Raw genomic sequence first — 21,893 nt, 5'->3', positions numbered from 1 at the left:
GTACTGTATGCAAATTTCTCCAAATGTGAATTTTGGCTTGCATCGGTGGCCTTTCTAGGTCACATTATATCTGGAGATGGTATTCAGGTTGACGCTCAGAAGATTTAGGCTGTGAAGAATTGGCCCAAACCCACATCCCCGACAGAGATAAGGAGCTTCTTGGGTTTGGTCGGCTATTATCGAAGGTTTGTAGAGGGATTCTCATCCATAACATCACTATTGACTAAGCTGACCCAAAAGAAGGCTAGGTTCCAATGGTCCAATGCTTGTGAGGAGAGTTTTCAAAAACTAAAGGCCAAGCTAACCACTGCTCCTGTCTTGACTTTGACCGATGGAACAGAGGGCTTTGTGGTCTACTATGATGCATCCAGTATTGGTTTGGGTTGCGTGTTGATGCAAATGGGGAAGGTGATAGCCTATACTTCAAGATAGCTTAAGATTCATAAGAGGAATTACCCAACTCACGACCTCGAGTTGGCAGCGGTGGTGTTTGCGCTTAAAATTTGGCGCCACTACTTGTATGGAGTGCATGTTGATGTATTCACCGATCACAAGAGCTTACAATATATTTTCAGCCAGAGAGAACTCAACTTGAGGCAAAGGAGATAGCTCGAGCTACTCAAGGACTACGACATGAGCATCCTCTACCATCCAAGTAAAGCTAATATTGTTGCTGATGCTCTTAGCAGGCTGTCTATGGGTAGCACTACCTATGTAAAGGAGGGGAGGAGGGAATTGGCAAAGGAGGTACATAGATTAGCCCAATTGGGAGTTTGTCTGGAAGAGAACAATGAAGGCGGAGTTACCGTTCAGGATGGGTCTACATCCTCACTTGTGGCAGAGGTAAAGGAGAAGCAAGACCAAGACCCCATCCTTCTCAAATTGAAGGAAGTTGTTCACAAACAAGAGGTAATGGTTTTTACCAAAGGGGGAGATGGTGTGTTGAGGTACCAAAATAGATTGTGTGTGCCTGATGTCGATAGTGTTCGAGAGAGGATTATGGCTGAAGCGCATAGTTCCAGATACTCTATTCATCCGGGCTCTACGAAAATGTACCATGACTTGAGGGAAATCTATTGGTGGAGTGGGATGAAGAGAGATATTGCGGAAATCATTTCTAAGTGCCTGAATTGTCAACAGGTGAAGGTGGAGTATCAAAGGCCATGTGGTTTAGCTCAAAACATAGAAATTCTGAAATGGAAGTGGGAGATGATCAATATGGACTTTATTATGAGTTTGCCAAAGTCCCAAAAGCAACATGATTCGATTTGGGTCATTGTGATAGAATGACGAAATCAGCCCACTTCTTGGTAGTTAAGACTACTGACACCGCAGAAGATTATGCAAAATTGTACCTACAGGAGATTATCAGATTGCATGGGGTCCCTTTGTCTATCATCTCAGATAGAGGAGCCCAATTCACTTCCCAATTTTGGAAATCCTTTCAGAAGGGATTAGGTTTGAAGGTGAACTTGAGTACGACCTTTCATCCCAAGACAGATGGCCAAGCTGAGCGCACCATCCAGATATTGGAAGATATGTTGAGGGCATGTGTGCTCGACTTCAAAGGAAATTGGGATGATCACTTACCTCTTATAGAGTTTGCATATAATAATAGTTATCATGCAAGCATTCAAATGGCTCCTTATGAAGCTTTATATGGGAGGAGGTGTAGATCGCCAATTGGGTGGTTTGAAGTTGGTGAAGCTGAGTTGATTGGGTCCGATATTGTTCATCAAGCCATGGAGAAGGTGCGAGTTATTCAAGAGAGGCTAAAGACAGCCCAAAGCCGCTAAAACTCTTACACCGACATAAGGAGGAGAGACTTAGAGTTTGAGGTGGGTGATTGGGTATATTTAAAAGTGTCACCCATGAAGGGTGTCATGAGGTTTGAAAGAAAAGGGAAGCTCAGTCCTCGATATATTGGTCCTTACCAGATTTCGAGGTGGATTGGGAGTGTTGCCTATGCGTTGGAGTTACTCTCAGAGCTAGCCTCTATTTATCTGGTGTTCTATGTTTCGATGTTGAAAAAGTGCTTGGGCGATCCCTCGTTGGTAGTCCCCATTGATAGCATTGGAATTAAGGATAGATTGTCTTATGAAGAGGTTCTGGTCCAAATTCTTGATCGCCAAATCCGAAAATTGAGGAACAAAGAGGTCACCTCAGTCAAGGTCCTCTGGAGAAGCCAATTTGTTGAGGAAGCCACATGGGAAGCGGAGGAATCTATGAAATCTAAATATCCACATCTATTCGTGCCTATCGATGAGAATGTTGAAGGTAATGCCCATTTCCTTAATTTGAATTCATTTGTGCATTTTGAGTCTTGATTGATAATTGATTGAGAATTTGATTGATTAAATGGCTGAATTTTGATTATGATTTATACCCCGAGTCCATTCTTGATCACTCGTCATTAGAGGATGAATGATCCCAAGGGGGAGATAATGTAACTCCCCTAAAAAATTTTACCTAAGATTCGGACCTTTTTTGTATTCGGGTAGGATCGAACTCGAGTATTGTGGGGCATTTGCATGAGTAAGATGAGTCTCTAAGAAACTGAGCAGCGTTAGAGGTGATGTGGGGTCTTGAAGGACCCCTAGGACCAAATCAATCCAAAAGATTCATCGTGGCTAAGTTTGAGAAGGAGTTCGCATGAGGGGTTGACTTCTAACGACCCTATCTTTTGATATATGATGATCTAGGTGGCCCACAACCTATTAAATTAATGGTCGTCGAGTCTTCTTTCCAACGCCACCAAGAATGTACATTTTGAAGTTTGGAGTCAAAAGATATGATGATCCTAAGATGAACTAGCACAGCAGAGATTTTTAGGCCTGGGTTGCAATTGCTGGAAAACTGGGCTTGGTGCCGCAGTGGCGCGACGCGCCACTATTGCGCCAGAAACATGCCTCAGTAGTTTGGTCTCTGGCGCGGCGCGCCACTAAAAGGTGTGCAGGGTTTTTCAAGCCAATTTCCAGAACCCAGGAAATATTGGCCTTGGTGCTGTAAGGGCGCGACGCGCCACTATCGCGCCAAGAATGTGCCTCAGTAGTTTGGTCCTTGGTGCGGCACGCCACTATGAGATGTGTAGGTTTTAGGCGTAATCAGCCTGGCACTGCAATGGCGCGATGCGCGACTATCGCGCCAGGCGCATTTTTGCCTATTTTCCAGAACTTTTGAGAAGGGGTAATTTGGGAATTCCCCCAAATTATATATGTATTAGCCTTAGCATATTTTGGGATAATTTTGAATCCTTCACTCTCTCTCTAAAAAGCCCTAGGAGTTCCTCTCTCTCTCTCTCTCTTCTTCTTCTTCTCCATTTCCAACAAGGAGAGTTCCAAGAGCTTCAAGATTTGAGGTATGTAAGGCTATCCAAAACATGGGTTGAGTCCACCCATGTGCCCTACTCTTGCTTTGAGGTTAGATGTCCATGAAAATGGAGTTTTTTGGTATGTTTTATGTTTGAATGAGTTTTGTCCCCTATTTATTTGATGCTATATGTGTTGATGTTGTTGAGCTAAGAAGTGCCTAAGACCTTTATATTAGTATGAGTTGATGGAGATGACTTGTTACTATGTTTTGTTGATCTCTTTAGCCATGTGATTATGTTGCATAGGTCAATTCCTTAAATGTGTTATTCTACTTGAATTGTTGAGCTAAAACAATAGAGTTGTGATGAGTATCGAGGAGATGTCATGAATGCTTATCTAAATGAGGCTTGATTGAGTTAATTGGAGGATAGAATTGATGAGTGGACGAGGTCCTAAATGGAACTTGCCATTATGACTTAATTGAGTTGAAATGAGAATAGAGTTGTAGAGTTAGAAATAACCCACATGAAACTAGCCATGAGGGCTTGTTTGAGATGATTAGAGGGAGTCTTATGAGCATGGAGTCATGGGAGGAATATCGAGCACCGAAGCGGGTAAGAGTATAGTCTATACTCGAACCCCAGAAACTACGCCGCAAACGTAGGTAGGGATGGAACCATTAAAGTCGGATGCTTCCTATGAGATCGAATCGTTAAAGTCGGATGTTTTCCATTTTATTATCCTAAAATGATAGGACTTGACTAATCGATGGTATCCATGATTAGGGAGACGTTCATGCCCTGGCAAGGTATGGACGGACGTGGCAACAACGTTTGATTATTGTAATGTCACTGGCTCATAAGTGATGGTTGTCGGATAAGAGAAACTCCCATTTAGGTCTTGATAGTACTTCGAGTCAGTTGAGTAGAGTGGCATGAGATTTGGTCCACTCTAAAACACTTCTTGTTAGACTTAGGGCAATTGAGTGAGTTGTTATGTATATATATATGAGTTGAGATCCTGAGTTGATATCGATGCTTTCTTGATGTTTGTTTCCTCCGGCCATTTTACATACTCGTACATTGCATGTACTGACGCCATTTGGCCTGCATCATTTTATGATGAAGCGACAGGTACTAGAGATCATCAATAGGCGCTTCGTTGAAGATCCACATACACTCCCATCTAGTTGGTGAGTCCTCCTAGTTTCCGGAGGATGTTGAGCTTCCTTGTATAGTTTTGTTATTGTCGTTTCCTTTATCTTGTTTGTTGGTAGCCATGGGCTTGTCATTGGCACCTTCTAGACTTTGATAAAGGTTTCATAGACTAGAGTGTGGGGAGGTTGGACTGTTATTTTGAGGAGTCCTATTATACTTATTTTGTTGAGTTAAACATGTTTGGCCTTCGGCCCCCATATTGTAAATAACATGTTATAATTGAGCCTTCCTTTGAGCATATATGACTGAATGATGGAATGATTGAGTTAGGTGGTTTGCTTGAAGGTCAGAAATGGCTTTCAAGTGCCGGTTACGTCTAGGGAACCCTCCTAGGGCGTGACAAAACCATACCAAGAAACTCCATTCTCATGGACCTCTAACCTCAAAGCAAGAGTAGGGCACATGGGTGGACTCAACCCATGTTTTGGATAGCCTTACATACCTTAGTGAAGACTTGAATAAAACCTTGTTGTTGGGTCTTCAATGGAGAACTCGAATCTTGAAGCTCTTGGAACAATTCTTTGTTTAAAATGGAGAAGAAGAAGAAGATGATGATGAAGAAGAGAGAGTTTTCTAGGGCTTTTCTAGAAAAAGAGTGGGGCTGAAAATATGTTCCCAAATGCTCAAGGATGATACATATATAATTTGGGACAATTCCCAAATTGCCCCTCCTCAAATGTTTTGAAAAATAGGCTAAAACGCTCCTGGCGCGATAGTGGCGCATCGCGCCATTGCAATGCCAGGCCGATTACACCTAAACCTGCACAACTTTTAGTGGCGCGCCGCGCCAAGGACCAAACTACTGAGGCATGTTCTTGGTGCGATAGTGGCGCGCCGCGCCCTTACAGCGCGAAGGCCAAGTTTTCTGGGTTCTGGAAAGTAGGCTTGAAAAACCCTGCTACCCAATAGTGGCGCATCGCTCCAGGGACCAAACTACTAAGGCATGTTCCTGGCGCGATAGTGGCGCATCGCGCCACTGCGGCGCCAAGCCCAGTTTTCCAATAGTTGAACCCTAGGCCTGAAAATCCCTGTTGTGCTAGTTCATCTTAGGATCAACATATCTTTTGACTCCAAACTCCAAAATGTACATTCTTGGTGGCGTTGGAAAGAAGACTCGACGACTTTTAATTTGATGGGTCGTGGGCCACCCAGATTGTCGTCTTTCAAAAGATAGGGTCATTAGAAGTCGACCCCATACACGAACTCATTCTAACTTAGCCACGACGAACCTTTTTGGACTTAGCTTGGTCCTAGGGGTCCTCTGTGACCCCATATCACCTCCAACACTCTTCAATTACTCAGGGACTCATCTTAACTCAAGCACGTACCTCAAAATAATCGATTTAGACCCTACACGTATACAAGAAAGGTCTGAATCTTAGGGAAAACTTTTGAGGGGTGTTACAAAGATATTTTTTATAGAACAAACCATAAATTTTTGTAGCAATTAAATATCTCATAACTCTTGTTATATCATGCCAATGTTCATTACCTGGCTTGCTTGTAAACCTTCTAAGTACTCCTACTGCATATGCAATATTAGGCCTAATGTAATCAGTCACATATCTCAAACTTCCAATTAAAATAGCATACTCTTTTTGATTTATCACATCATTTTCACTTTGAACAGAAAACAAGTGTACACTTGAATCAAAAGGAGTTAAAACATGCTTGCAATTAAGAAAGTTATATTTTTTCAAAATTTTCTCAACATTATGTGACTGGTTAAGGAAAATTCCATCACTTGTTGTAGTAATTTTTATTCTAAGAATAAAATTTGCCTCACCAAGATCTTTCAAATCAAAATGGCTTCTAAGAATATTCTTAGTATCATCAATAACACTTATATTAGAGCCAAAGATCAATAAATCATCAACTATAACTGGCAAATGAGAAACCCGAAATTACCTCAAACAAGCCTTTTAGCATTCTTTTAGCCTTTCATAGGTAATGACAATAAATAAAAAAGAAGAAATCATAATAGTATATCTTCAACTTACATATGTCCAACAATATCTCTAACTATTAGATTTAACAGGGCAAAGACAAGTCCTTAGCTCACCCTCAATCATAATAGAAAGAAATATCATAGTAAGTGTCTAAAGATCTCAACATATCATAAGCTAGAAAGATAAAAGAGTATTGTTCTCGGAACATGAAAATTTACCAAATATAGTCTTCAAATGAAATCTCAGTTAGCCACGTGGAGGAGAATGAGGAGAAGCACCGGTCACTACATGGTGATATCATATAGGCAAAAGAGTATGCGTTAGTACTTTGAATATACTAAGTATGTAAGCATACACAAATAGTGAGGAAACATTTAAACATTTATGTAATATGAAACAATGCAATGCATGCACAACCAATCATATAAATATCCTTTAAAACATTCATTTTGTGGGAAGATGACCATAATCGACATTTAAGACCATGCGAGCTATTACATGAAATCCAACATAACCCCCTACGTTGGCCAAGGAGACTACTTGCCTGGTAGAACTCCATCAACTTCATTCATTTCTTTAACTTTAGCTTTAAGGGCTATTTGTGGATCCATTAGCCTAAGCCTACAAGGGCTCCTATGTTAGCACATAGTTAATGAGACAAATAGTTGCTACTACGATTCACTTACTGAATCCTACCTTAATGACCCATTCGGTTCTAAGTCAATTCCATAGAGTAGTTTAATACTTCAAAATAGTCATAATATATAGCTTGAGAATTCAAAACGTCATATTCTTTAGAATAGCTTATTAAAACCTTTGGTAATTCAAATATGCACGAATTAACCTTATTGCATAAAGAATCCATCATTCATATCATTTCATCATTCTTTCATTTCATAAGACTCCCTTTTGATCATAGGCATTGCTTTCATAAACATTCAGTTGGAGTCAAAGCTTTCAAGTCAAACTTCACTGAAAACATAGTAAAACTAGTGGGTTCAAATTATTTCAACTTTCAAACATGAACGTAAATGAAATTATGCATAAATAATTTAAAATCCATCAATTCAAAATCATGGTTTAAACAACCCACTATGAATTTCAAGAACCTTTAAAGAGCTAAATAGAGAAAATATTTGCAAACCATCAATTGATATATATGAAATCATTTTGCATCAAAATAGATCAATAATCATTAGTTTAACCATGATTCATGCTATTAAGTAGAAATAAGAATTACCCATAAGAAAATCTTACTGGAAATCAAGAGATTTAGCTGAAAAAGTTTTTGACTACATGGGTGGAAGAACCCATGGATAAACACCCACATACCATAGAGTAAAACATAAAGAAAATAAATATAATTTATCATATAATCAAAATACTTTAGGCATGAGAGTGGAAGGAATACTCTCATTGAAGCCTTACATACCTGAAATCCAAAGCGTTACTCAGAATCGAATGACTTAATAAACACTCTTGAATCCTCGCATTTTCTCCTCGCTGGAGTATTTTGTGTATTATCTGGAGTATATGAATCACCGGAATAATATTTCTACACTAATAAGAACTAAAATTATATTTTTAGAATAAGTAAAGGAGTGTATAGAGAGAAGAGTTGCTTGAGAAAGCTTGATGAATAAAATGATAAAATAAGGTGGGTATTTATAGGTGTGAAGGAGAGACCTAACAATAATTAAAATAATTATAAAAAAAAAATCTAGAAATTTAATGGAAGATTGTAATATCATGGGTGATGTCAAATGGATCTAGATCTTTCCATGATGGTGAGATGAACCTTCTTTTAATGGAATACCCTTTTTCGAAGCTGCGTTTGAAAAAGATAACTTCCTCATTAGGATTTGGTATCTTAATATGCATTGTTACTCTTGAAGTCTACTTTCATGTTATTTAAGAATCAATCGGTTTGGAGCATCCTACAGTGAGATGTGATTTTTCTTCTATAAATACTCCATTTTATCACAACACCATGTCTTGCAACAATTAATTTATTTGACCTACTTAACCTATAAAACTTAAAATATGGTCTCACAAAATTTGTAGGTAATGATGTTTGGGTGATTCAAAAATTTAAATCACCTAATTTGGACCATCCTATTAAAAGTTATTCCCAAATTACAGAAGATATATCATTTTCATCGAGAATTGGAGTATCATATACAATATTTTTAGGGGGTGTTACAAAGGACATAGTGGTGTGCATGGATAGATGTCCAAATTATCAACAAGTGACAGTAACCGGGAGGTTTAGTTCAAGACATTGAGATTCTTATTTGGAAATGAGAAGATGTAAATATAGAATTTGTGACGGATTTTCCTCATACTAGAAGGCAATATGATTCTATTTGGGATGTTGTGTACAGAATGACTAAGTCATCACATTTTCTACTGGTTAAGACTTCCTATGGCGCCGACGACTATGCTAAGTTGTATATTCGTGAATTGGGTAAGCTACATGGTGTTTCCTTGTCAATTATATCAGATCGAGGTACTCCATTTACTTCGCATTTTTGAAAGTCATTTCAGAAGGGTCTTGATACCAAAATCAAGCTAAGTACCGCTTTCCATCCTCAATCCGATAGGCAATCTGAAAGAACAATTCAAACTTTGGAGGATATGTTGAGGGCATGTGTGATTGATTTTAAAGGAAGTTGGGATGAGCATTTTCCATTGATTGAGTTTGCCTACAATAATAGTTATCACTCTAGCATCCAAATGGCTTCTTTTGAAGCCTTATGTAGAAGAAGATGTAGGTTCTCGGTAGGATGGTTTGAAGTGGGTGAGATGCATTAATTGGTCCCAATTTGGTAGTAGATGTAATCGAGAAGGTAAGGCTCATAAGAGAAAGATTGAGGATGGCTCAAAGTCATCAAAAGTCCTATTCGGACATTAGAAGAAGATAGCTTGAGTTTGATGTGGATGATTGAGTCTATTTGAAGGTTTCACTCATGAAGGATGTAATGTGTTTTGGTAAGAAATAGAAATTGAGTTCTCGATATGTAGGACCTTATAGGATATTGAAGTGTGTGGGCAAGATGGCATATGAGTTAGACTTGCCATTTGAGTTGGACATGGTTCATGTGGTATTTCATGTGTCTATATTGAGAAAGTTTGTGGGTGATCTAACTCTATTGTCCCATTAGAGAATGTGAATGTTGAAGAAAATTTGACCTATAAGGAAATTTTGGTGGAAATCTTAGACCGACAAGTGAAGATATTATGAAACAAGGAGGTTCCATCCGTCAAGGTCTTGTAGAGGAATCAACACATAAAGAGTGCTACATGGGAAATGGAAGCTGACATGATTAAGAGTTATCCATATCTCTTTCCATCCACTGAAGCCTAAGGTACTAAGTTGTTCATGTTCAAATAACTTAAACTTCTACCTTTAAGTTTAGTATGTCTCTGATATACATGTATGTTTATGAAGTTGATTTTAAAGTTATGATTTGTGTTAAGGTTGAAAATCTAATGGTTTATGCTTTTATATGTGTCATTATATTCATGTTGAGTTACTAGTCCTCTTCTGTGTTACTTCAATGCTAGTTGAATCTCATTTGAGGACGAATGTTCCTAAGGGGGGGTGATATTATAAGACCCCAAAAGTCAAAAAGTTGGAACAAGAGGAAAATTCTCAATAAAAGAAATTGACCACTACTGTAGGACTTGACCTATGAGTCATGTGTACTCCTATGAGTCATAGAAGTGTGTCGTAGGGAGGGTACTGGGTGGAGGAAAGTTCAGTAATTTGAAGGTTCTACGAGTTAAGAGGACGACTCGTAAACACTTGGAGGAGTCGTAGAAATGACCCATAAGAAAATACTAAAGGCTCAATCTTTGCAAGTTTTTCAGACCTACAGGACGACTAGGGTCTACGACTCGTAATCCTTTTGATGAGTCATAAAGATAATTCATATAAGAAACTTCAAAGACTCAAAATCTCATGGTTTTCTCATACCCTACAGGATGAGTCAAGACTACAACTCATAGACTTGAAGACGAGACATAGGGACCAAGTCGTAGGTTGAAAATATGAGTTTAATGAAGGGAAATATTATCTTTTTCCCAAGTAGGTTCAATGAAACTATACACTTTTATGGCCAAGTTCAAAGATTATAAATACCTAATCCTTCAATTTCTCCTCTTATTTTATTCATTCTTCAAAATTTCCCTAAGGCAAGACTAAGTAATTCTCTTAAGGTTCTCCTACAATTTCAAGTTCATCAAGGTTCCTCTTCAATTTTGAGTTGATCTAATCATGGTATGTGGGGATTGATCCATGGGTTTATTTTATCCATAGATTTCCAAGGTTTCCCTCAAAGATCTCTTTAAATTTCATTGGTTTTAACCCTAGTTTTGATAAATTGCGTTGGGTTGTTTCAATTATGTTTTAAATTATTACCAATGATCATTATAAACATGATTCTTCAGCCATGGCATGATTTTAAGTCGAATTATGAAAGCCCGTGCATGAAGCTATTTTTAATAATGATTGACGTTAATTATTATCATGAATTTCAATGATTTTCAAGTATGTTATGGTTTTCAATCAAATTGACTATGTGTTCAAGTTTTACCTTAATTTCAAGTATGAATTACGACTATGGATTTCAATCATGATTAAGATATGAATTTAATGCAAGTTATGAAGAAAGGTGACTTAGGATCCAAAATTGGTGACCTAGGAACATAATGACATAAATTATGCAAGTATGATATTGTGATGTTGAAAGACTTTTACTCACATTGCAAGTATGATATAAAAATGAGCTATTCTATGAAGTATGGAACTTATGAACAAGTTTATGATTATATGATGAGTATGATTACTATGTTATGTATTTCGTAGGACTTGATTTATCACCGAATAATGACTTGAGGTATGGGCTTGACCTACGGGGTCCTTATAAAAAGGCTCTAATCTCATAACTATATATCACCATAGGATTTTTCTTTATGGTCTAGCTAGTGGATCCACATATAGCATATGTAGATGACCTGCCTAGCGGGGTAGAGTCTACCTTGGCAAGTAGATTCTCCTTTTTTCATTGTATGGGGAGATGTCGGGATTTCAAGTTATAACTCACGTGGTCTTATTGTCATTTATGGTTCCTATCCCACATAAGTAAACATTTTATTTTGTTCTTTTTTGATCTCAACTAAGTCTTTTAATGCATTGATCATTATGGTTTTCTCATTACTATACTTATCCTTTTTGTCATGTACGTTATTTGATCATCGCATCCTATGATTTATATTGCATGTCATACCCATATACTTAAAACATTCAAACGTACTAACGCATAATTTTGCCTACATTGTCTAATAATGTAGCGGTCTAGGATCACATTCCCTCCATGAGTGGCTAGTTAAGTCCCATCTGACAAAGTTTTGGTGAGTCCTTATCTATCGAGGAAAAGTTATGATTTTGTTCCATTTTAAAGGACTTTTTTATATTCATATTGAGGGTGACCTAGGGAAATGTCTTAGGCCCCACCCTTCTTGATTAGTAGAGGCATTCGTTGGACAAATGATGAAGAGTATATCTAGTCCTGCTTGCACACTTTCTTTTATGATTCATGATATAGACTCTTTCCTACATTATTTTCTCTTTACTTTACCTTATGCATTCTTATAATATGTCAAGAGTCTTGGTTGGATCCATTTGGAGTTTTGATCACAGTGTTACGGCTACGCCCTAGGTAGGGTCGTGACAGGTATTTCCAAGGTTAATTTCTTCCAACAAATCAGAATTTGGTAAAGGAAGAAATGTTATTGAGAATATTTTGCTCACCTAGGAGATTGTATCAGACACCAATAAAAGAGAAAAGACAATCAAAATCCTAATTAAGCTTGATATGACAAAGGCCTATGACATGGTATCTTGGTTCTTTTTGATGAAAGTTTTAAGAAAAATGGAGTTTTCAGAAGTATTGTTGACATTATTGGGAGGATTATTCCTAATAATTGGTATTCTATATTGGTTAATGGAAAGACTCAAGGCTTCTTTCATTCTACTAGGGGGATAAAACAAGGGGACCCTTTATTTTTTGCTTTATTTATTCTCGATGCTAAAGATATGTCTAAGGCTTTGAACTCTTTATTTGATGATAGCCAATATGTGGGATATATTATACCTAAATGGAGTACAAATTTTAACCATATTTCTTATGCAGATGACACAATTGTTTTTGCAACAGCATATGAAAAGTCTCTTCAAAATATAATGAAGGTGTTGGTAAAATATAAATCTCTACCATGCAATTAATAAATAAGAAGAAAAGTACTTGGTACATGCATCAAAATATTAGTGCACAACTAGGAGTTTTAGTTAGTATATGTACATGTATACCAAGAGGATAATTCCTAATCATCTAGGGTATCTTATCACCCATGCTAAGATGAAAAAGAATGACTATAATGAACTCATTAAGAAGCTGAAGAAAAAGCTTCAAACATGGAAAAGAAAGATGTTATCTTTGGGTGATAAGGCCACTTTAATTCACTGTGTATTACATATTATCCCTTTTTACACTCTCTCTACAATTGTGCCTCCTAAATATGTAATCACTTCATTGCACAAGACTTTTGCCTAAGTTATTTTTTGGAACAATAAGCAAATATTTATTTGATGTCTCCAAAGCAATGTTCACAAAGTTGTAGTGGAAATTCAGAACAAGTAATTTTTTATGAGGAAATTTAAATGGAATAAATATTACAAAAAATACCTATACTAGTGCAATGGAAAGATGGATCTCATGTATGGAAATAATGCTTGAAATAGAGATATTTAAGAATAGAACATGTGGTGGGAATTCGAGGAGGCACAACAAATATTTTGTATGAAGAATGGATCAGATTGGGTTATTTATATCATAGATCAGATTGGGTTATTAGTCCAAAAATGAAATATATAAAGGAGATAATGAATTAAGAGATATGGGACCTAGACAGAATCCAACAAGTATTATCGGAGGGAATTATTAATTATGTACAATAGTAATTAAGTAAAGTTTGCCTAGTACTTTGTCTGACAGACCTTGGTGGCTACTCAATAGCATAGGAAAGTTCAAGATTAATTCTTCTTGGAAATTATTAAGAGAAAAGAAAGAGGAAAATCCTAAATACAATCACATTTGGGTGCAAAGGATGTCATTTATGCTTAGTTTTTTAACATGCAGAATTCGGGATAGTAAAGTTCCTCACATTGCCATGTAGGATAGCAATGTGAGTATAGATTATTTATGTTGTACAATAAACATACAACATTTCTTAACAGGTGGTATAGAAAGAAAAGTATGAACTTATTTTGTAAATGCTGCTGGATTCCATGGTCCTTGGATCTAAATAAAGCAATCAATATAAAAGTGGAGAGATGCTCCTGCCAATGTGAAACCTTAACACTATTTTGGATGCCTATTGTTTTATGGTTTTTTTGGAAAAAAAGAAAAACATTTCTACATGGGTCCCTTTATCCTTATGAAAAGGTTATTTATCGGATCAATGAAACTATTCATAAATTCACAAAATGTCACGATTCGAAATCGGGACATGATGGCGTATACTATAATCTTCTAGTAGACAAGCCTAAACCCCAAGCAAAACACAACAGTATAACAAAAAATAAAAAAAGTGGAAGTAGAAATAAAGATATATAGAATAGGACCATAGCATAGATATGTAAGTACAATACAACATATACAAATTGGCCCAAAAGTGACCGAGAAGACAAAACTGTACAAGGAAATCCAACTCCTGACCTGGTGTCACCGGTACAGGAGCATTTAAGTATAGAAAGGACTATACAATAAGTCCATCTAACCCAAAATACAGAATAGATAGACAGGTACAAAAGAAGGAAACCACAATCCGAATATGCGATGACCATGAGAGACCCAACGCTAACTAAGGTTGGCTCATAATAAGAGTTGTATTCAAGATGTAGAAGTGTAGTATGAGTACCGAAACATGGGGTATCGCATCATAGGCCAACCAAACTCAGAAAGATAGTATATGTAACAAGAAGCATGATACTACTAATAGAATAGTAAAATAGTATAAGTAAACAACACATCCTACAAGTAGAACGGCAATACCTATTCCAAATCATGCTATTCAATCAACCACATATACACACAAAACATATGAAGATGCAGAAGTGTAGTATGAGTACCAAAACATGGGGTATCGCATCATAGGCCAACCAAACACAGAAAGATAGTATATGTAACAAGAAGCATGATACTACTAATAGCATAGTAAAACAGTATAAGTAAACAACACACCCTACAGGGAGAACGACAATACCTATTCCAAATCATGCTATTTAATCAACCACATATACACACAAAACATAAGAAGATGTGATGCACATATGATCCATGCATGAATAAAGTAAGAAGTTCTGGAATTATCTCGATGGCCATCCCGTGGACTCCCCAAGACAACTACCACCTCACCTCATCTATAGATGCAATAATAATAAAACCTTAAATTCACTCTGCGGGTCGCCAAAACTTATCAAAAAATATAGTGTACAAAAAGGGAAACCTAAATACTGTAAGACCTCAAAAGCTGGAGGATACAAGAAAGGAAGATTTGGAGAAATTTTCTTTACTGTATCAGTATATGGACCGACCTATGACTCATAGGAGTTTCTGCGGATCGTAGGATGGATTCATAGGAATAACATTGAGGTTGGAAAATTGGTTAAATTTGGAATGGATTTTACGATTCAGTGTACGACTCGTATAAAGTCTTACGACCTATAGAAGGTAATCGTACGGTTAGTGGTCTGATTCCTGCAAAATACAGGCCTCAGTACTTTTGGTACGACTCAACAAGATGAGTCATAGGAATGACCCATAGAGAAACTTCAAAGACTCAGGTTTTTAGAGTTTTGGAAGAGTTGCAGGATGAATTGGTGATGTACCGATGAATTACGGTACTTTTAATACTTTAAACTTGAGAAATTGCATATCTTTTAAGCTTTTGTAGTAAATTTGATGTTATTTGTGTTTGTTTTAAAGTAAATTAAGTTGGAGTATTAAACAGAGAAACATAACACTGATTTTAGGAACTTTGGAGTCTAAGGCTAACCTACGAGTCATAATAAGTTCTATGAGTCGTAGGTGGCACTCATCAAAATGATATGAAGGAATTAAGGCAGAGTTAAAATTAAGAATCAAGTCTACGACTCATCCAAATGACTACGAGTCATAAAATCAATCTGTAGAAGAGACTACAGTGGTTTAAAGAAGGACTTGATCTATGAGTGAAGTGTACGAGTCATCATGATGATTACAAATCATAGAAGTCATTTTTGAAGAAGATAAATGCACTAATGAAAGAAGCTGTGTTACGACTTGGGTTTACAACTCATCAACTTGAAGACGATTTATAGAAAAGTCGTAGAACTTAACTAACTTAAATTTTCCTGTTTCTTCAAAGATCATATTTAATTAGGATTAGTTGTCTATAAATACATTTCTTAAGTTTATTTTTATATTATGAACAATTTGGGTTTGAGAATTAATCTTGAACTGCTTTTGGATTTTAATTCTTGAATTCTTGATTTTTGTTATCGACTTTTACATTCAGATTTTAGTTGAAGATTTTGGATTCTCATATTCATTACTGTAAGTGCATGATTTATTTTAAAACAATATTATTGATTGTGATCACGTAGTTATAACTATCTAATTCCAAAACTAGGACTGTGGGAACCATGAAGAATTAACGTTGTAGACTTAATAAAAAGTAATTCTTGAATAGTATATGTGCATGTATTATTTTTCCCTTTTACTTTGATTGATTTTTAACAATGGCCAGCATTAAAAATTACCTTATTCTTACTTTTCAGATCAAGTAGGTAACGAATGAGAAAAGGGATCAAATAATGAGGTTTGGGGCTAATCATCCTCATCTAATTAGCTTGACGGATCTAGAGATAGCTAAATCTGGGATCATTGGCAAGGGTTAGTAAAGTATACATCCGTAGATGGATATGGTAGCACAGTGAAATTTGATTATTTACTGGATCAAGGATTTAGGTAAACTTAACTTACCAATTCTGCATGTAACAGACCAGAAAGAGATTACTAGGAAAAAAAGAGTCTACACAGTTAAGGATTCGTGGGGAACACGTATAGCCTAGTTTTATTTTATATTGAGTTTAAACCATATTAAATTATTTCTTTATTACTTGATATATGCTATTTGATTTTCTATTTACTTTTATTTAAACCCCTTCCCCCTTTCTTTATAGAAATAATCGGATCACCAAAACAGATAATAAATAATTAACCTAAATCTAAACCATATTCCTCTTTGGGTGGACTGTAATCTCTGTTAGGTTCTATATTTGATCAACGGCCTCTTTATACTTCTTTAGTAAGGTGTAATTTGGGCGTATTAAATTTTGGCGTCGTAGTCAGTGAATAAGGCTTTTAGATTAGATTAATTTTTATTATTTGATTTGTAGTCATTATTTCCTTATTTTACTTTTTTCTTTTTATTTATGCTGAAACAGGTTTTGTGTCCTAGTGCATACAAAATATGAGGAGTCGAGGCATTCTCTTGAATCCCTTTATTCTCAAAATCGAAAGAACACTATGAAGGATGAAAAATAATAATAACATTGATGGACTAGGAGTTGGGGGTGAAGTTCTTAATAGTCAGCCAATAGCGAGAGAACGTCCTCCACCTTGGTAGTGACTTACATTTGGCATATGGAATAACTATGGGGTTATTCATGATGCCATCAAAATAACTGGAGCCATTGTGTTACCTCCATTACCGTCTATAACTAAGTTCAACATTACGAATGGAATGATTCAAATGCTTTATAGTCAAGGACTGTTTGCTGGCCTGGTATTCAAGGATCCTTACATCCACCTTAATAACGTGGTGTATGTCTGCAAAAACAGCATTGACAACCCTGAGCTAACAATGGATGTTATCGGATTGCGTGTATTTCAATTATAACTTACTGGTGGTGCTACAATTTTGTTTTCCAAGTTCTGATAAAACTCCATCACGACTTGGGATCAATTACATAAGGTATTAGAAAAACATTTCCCATTATCAAAGAAACTGAAGTTGAGAGAACGAATTAATAATTTCCAATAGATGTCGGGAGATCCAATTAGTGGAGCTTGGGAAAGATTTTTAAAGTATCTACGAAGTGTGCCAAATTATAGAATAGCCGACGATTGACTTCTTGAGACATTCTACCTCATACTTGATGAAAATGGAAAAGTTGTTGTAGACACCATTACTGAAGGAGCAGTCTTGGACAACACTTTTCAAGAGGCTGTTGAGAAACTCGATCGCGTTGCAAAGACTAATCGAGCTTGGATCACTATGTATTCCAAAACTTCAGAAAGCTCTTTTGCTATTAGTACAAATCAGAGTTCCAAGATTCCAAATGAAAAGGTACTACAAGAGATCACCCACTAAGAACTGAATTCAAACTAGCATTCAAGAACTTGGGACTAGAGAAAATCAATGCAATCGACCATTAAGGCAGGACACCAAGTCACGATAACTATAGTTATGAGGAATAAGCATATTTTGTAAATGATCAAGCTGGTGTTTTCTGGACTAACGCCCAAGCATCCAATCAGGATTCTTGGCTCCAAGGTCAAGGAAATAAAGGTCAGAATGATAATAACTTCAATCGAGAGGGCCATTAAACTGCGATAATAACTATAATCATGAAGGGAAATACAATCTTGAGAACAACTACAATCAGAATGGATATAATGATTGAAACCGCGGGTAAGAAAGAGAAGGCAATTGGGGAAGGAGAGATAACAACAAGAGTGGTGCATACATTCCACCCAGAAATTGAGATAGAGGATCCGGACATGCAAGAATTGAAGACAGGATGACAAAGATGATGAAAAAGTATGACACAACTAAGGACAACCTTAAGTAGATACGCAATGGTCTTTTAGGAATGAATCAAAAAGTAGAGTCGCATTCTATATCCGTAAAACTCATTGAGCAATAATTTGAGCAGATTTTTTCATCTTTGAATCCACGCTAGAAAGGAGCTCTCCCAAGTAATACAATTCAAAATCTAAACGAACGAAATATAATGCATGGCTTTGACTATCCATAGTGGTGCACAAATAGTAGATCCACCCATGCCAACACTTGAGGATAATGCACATAACTCTTATTTTAGTGAGGATGAAATAGAAAGAAAAAATTGAGATGAAAGCAGTGAGTGAAAACCTAAGTATAAAACAACCCGAGAAAGGAGATAAAAAGTACGATGAGGTAGCTAGCAAAGAGAAAGAAGCCACTCCAAATCAGATTCAAATGCCACAACCTCCTCCTCCTTTTCCGCAGAGATTGAAAAAGAAGGCTGAAGATGGAAAGTTTCTTAAGTTTATCTCCATGCTGAAGAAAATTTCTGTGAATGTTGCGTTATGGAGATATTGGAGTGAATGCCCATTTAATGAAGTTTATGAAAGATTTTGTCACAAAGAAGAGAATAGTGAGCTTTGAACAGACCGATAATTTGCATCACTGTAGTGCAATAGCTACTCACTCACTTGTGTCAAAAAGAGAGGATCCTGGAGCATTCACCATACCATGTAGAGACATTCAAATTTACAAAGAAATTACGTAACTTGGGTACTAGCATTAATCTGATGCCGCTAACAATGTTTTGACAATTGGACTTAGGAGTCCCCAAACCTTTGTCAATGCGGCTCTTGATGATAGATTGTAGTATGAAGCAGCCTGTAGGCATTATTTATGATGTGTTAGTGAAGGTTGAATCATTCATATTCCCTGCAGACTTTGTTATTTTTGAATGCGAGGTAGATTTTGATGTTCCTATCATTCTGGGTAGACTATTCTTGGTAACTGGATGTTCTTTGGTGGACATGGAAACTTGTCAAGTAAAGTTTTGACTAAATAATGAAGAAGTGGTTTTTGATGTATACTAATCAATGAAGCATCACAATAAATTACGGGTACTGTCAGTGATTGATGTGGTTGACAATATGCAATTGGAGATGCCTATTGAGGAGAGATTTGGGGTTGAAGAACTAGTGGCTGTCATCATGAACTTTGATTGAGATCACATTGGGGAGTATGACGAGATGGTTTGTGAACTCAATGGGCTTGGGAAACTCAATCAAGTACCGAAGAGACTAGACTTAGACTTAAAGAATAGAGCTACCCCACCTCTAAAACCATGCATTGAGGAAACTCCATCTTTGGAACTTAAAGCCCTGTTATCTCACTTGAAATATGCATTTTTGAGGCCCAATAACACACTTCCAGTTATAATAGCAGTTGATCTTCACCAAAATCAAGTAGAAGCTCTAACATCTATCTTGAGGCATTCCAAACGAGAAATAAGATGGACTATAGACGACATCATAGGTATTCCACTTGACATATGTTCTCACAAAATCCAACTAATGACGAACTGCAAACCAAGCATTGAGCACCAAAGAAGACTCAATCAACCGATGCAAGAGGTAGTTTAAAAGGAGATCATTAAGTAGTTAGCTATTGGAGTTATTTACCCAATCGTCGATAGTAATTGGGTATGTCCTGTGCAATGTGTGCAAAAAAAGGGTGGTATTACTGTGGTGCGAAATGCAAAGAACAAGATTATTTCAATAAGGCTTGTCACTGGTTGGAGGGTTTCCATGGATTGTCACAAGCTAAACTCATTGATAGAAAAAATTCACTTTCATATGCCTTTCATGGATCAAATGCTGGACTGTCTCCCTGGCAAAGGTTGGTACTATTTTCTTGATGGTTATTTAGGCTAAAATCAGATTTCTATAGCATCCGAAGACCAAGTAAAGACCACATTCACATGTCCATATGGGACAATCGCATTCAAAAAGATGTCATTCGGATTGTGTAATGTACTAGTGACCTTTTAATGTAGTATGATGTCTATCTTTTCAGATATGGTGGACGACACAATCAAATTTTTTATGGATAATTTTTCCATGGTTGGGGACTCATTCGATGATTGCTTGGCTCATCTCAAAGAGGTACACCAAAGGTGTGAAGAGTGCAACCTTGTGCTCAATTGAGAGAAGTGTCACTTTATAGTAAAAGAGAGTATAATGTTGGGTCACAAGATCCTGAGCAAAGGCATAGAAGTGGATCGAGCAAAGATTAAGATAATCACAAAGTTTCCACCTCCTATCTCTGTTAAATGCATTAGAAGCTTTTTGGGACACACTGGATTTTATCTCCTGTTTCATCAAAAACTTCTCCAAAATAACACATCCTTTATGCAAATTAATTGAGAAGGAGGTGAAGTTCGTTTTTGATGAATCCTATCTAAAAGTGTTTGAGAAGTTGAAACAAAGTCTAGTATTGGCTCCAATCATTATTACATCAGATTGGGAAAAGCCGTTTGAGATAATGTGTGATGCAAGTGGAGTAGAACTTGGCATAGTATTACGACAAAGGTGCGAGGAGATTTTATATCCAATATAATATACTAGCAAAGCTCTCAATGTCACCCAAAGAAACTACACTATGACTGAACAAAAGTTGCTTGCCATAGTATTTGCTTTTGAGAAGTTTCAATCCTACTTGCCTTGCTTGGCACCAAAGTTATTGGACACACAGATCATGTAGCATTGAGATACCTCATAGAAAAGAAGGTCGCTAAGACGAGACTGATTCTTTGGGTATTATTGTTGCAAGAGTTTGATTTCAAAGTGAAAGATCAAAAAGGAACTGAAAACCAGGTTGCTGATAATCTTTCAAGAATTCAAGAAGAGGCATTGTTAAGGTTACAAGATGGAGTTGGCATAGATGACACCTTCCTGGATGAATAAGTATTGGCACCATCACATGACTTGATTCCATGGTTTTTCGATGTTGCTAACTACTTTGTAAGTGATATAGTACCGTCCGAATTTAATGTTCATCAGTGCCGTAAGTTCATGTCTGATGTGAGGAAGTTCTTTTGGGTAGAACTATAATTATTCCATGTTTGTGCTAATGGGATTATTTGTCGCTACATAGTCAAGTTGAGATGATGAGTATTTTGGAGGCATGCAATTCGTCGCCTGTTGGAGATCATCATCCTATATCCAGACAACCTACAAAATTCTATAATGTGGGTACTACTAGCCAAAAATTCATCAAGAAGCTCATGATTTCTCCAAGTCTTGTGATCATTGTCAAAGAGAAGGAGGAATTTCAAGGAAACATGAACTCTCACTCACTCTTATTCTTGTCATTGAAATGTTCGCCATATGGGGAATTGACTACATGGGTCCTTTTGTGAGTTTGAGTAGGATGAAGTGCATCCTTGTCACAATTGACTATGTGTTTTAATTGGTAGAAGCTATCACACTTCCCAAAAATGAAACAAAGAGAGTCACCTTTTT

Source organism: Solanum dulcamara, chromosome 1 (genome assembly GCF_947179165.1).
Source record: "Solanum dulcamara chromosome 1, daSolDulc1.2, whole genome shotgun sequence".
NCBI lineage: Eukaryota > Viridiplantae > Streptophyta > Magnoliopsida > Solanales > Solanaceae > Solanum > Solanum dulcamara.
Note: the sequence above shows the minus strand (reverse complement) of the source record.